Below are 1,316 nucleotides of genomic sequence, written 5' to 3' on the forward strand. Positions count from 1 at the left end.
ATTAGAACAATGGTCCAGGGGAATGGCAAAAGTTAACTGATTTCTGAAAGCCTGTTTGTGACAAAAGTTTCCTTCAAGAGCCAAAGACAAGCAGCAAGCAGACACACAGGCTGGGAAATTGAAGACATTAACCACTGTATTCCATAATAGAGATAAGGGACTCTGCTGTACTAGCCAGGTCACAGTGTCCAGATTTCTGGCTTTGGGGAACAAACCAAATAAGGATATATGTGTGTGATGGGTTTGTCAAACAAAGGAATATGCTGACAGGACACAACATGGACAGTATGATAACCAGGGATCTGGGTTTTCCGTTTCCCACAGAAAAAAACAGTGAAAACCACGGATTCCCTGTTTTTATCAGAGAAAATGCAGATTTCTCTTTTTAGCAGAGAAATCCGCCAATTCTCCGCTTTTGCAAAGAGCTCTTGCAGGCTGACATAGCTCCAGCCTGCAAGAGCTGATTGCAAAAAGGGTGGGAAACCCCCAGCCCTGGCTGGAGGGAGAGAGAGAGGGGGGAGGGCAGGGACTGGGCCTCTGAGGCAGCCACAGCTGGGCTCAGGCTCAGGCTTGCCCTTTGCCCGTGGATCCTAGAGGTAAGTGGGGCTATGGGGCAGGGCTGGGGAAGATGGTTGCGAGGCTGGGGGAGTGGAGGGTGCTGCCGGCCCCAGGTGGCACATCACAGCTAGAAGCAAGGCCAGGGGGTGAGGAGGGCTAGGAGCTAGGGCCAAGGGGTGCCCCTCTGTGTGGGGGCGCTTTGCAAGCAAGCCATGCAGGGTGCAGTGTGATGGTGCCCGCCATATGCGGGCTGCTGCCCAGGGGAAGGGGAGGGGGAGGGGGAGGCTAGCATGAGGATGGAGCACAGCTCTGGCAGCCATGGTGAGGGATGGGGGCACGGGGGGGTTACACTACCACTGTGGAGCCATGCCTGGAGCTGTGCGGCCAGCAACTGGGCAGAAGCAGCAGTGTGGTGGTAGCCGGGCAGCATGCAGCCATCCCCACCACCACCTTGCACTGCTGTTGCTGGCCACACAGCTCCAAGCATGGCTTAATGGCAGCAGTGAGAGGTTTTGTAGGTAGTGGCAGTCACCACTGGCATGGGCAGCCACTGCCGCTTACCTGTGGGGCTGCCTCTGCCAGCAGTGACAGCCGCTGCCTACAAAACCTCCCACTGCCACCGCAGAGCCATGCTTGGAGGTGTAAAGCCTGCAGCATGGTGTGGCGTGGGATGGTGGTGGGAATGGCTGTGTGCTGACCAGCCACCACCATGCTGCCACTGCCACCCAGCGGCTAGCTGCACCGGCCCAAACCATGCC

Source organism: Alligator sinensis, unplaced genomic scaffold (genome assembly GCF_000455745.1).
Source record: "Alligator sinensis unplaced genomic scaffold, ASM45574v1 scaffold165_2, whole genome shotgun sequence".
NCBI lineage: Eukaryota > Metazoa > Chordata > Crocodylia > Alligatoridae > Alligator > Alligator sinensis.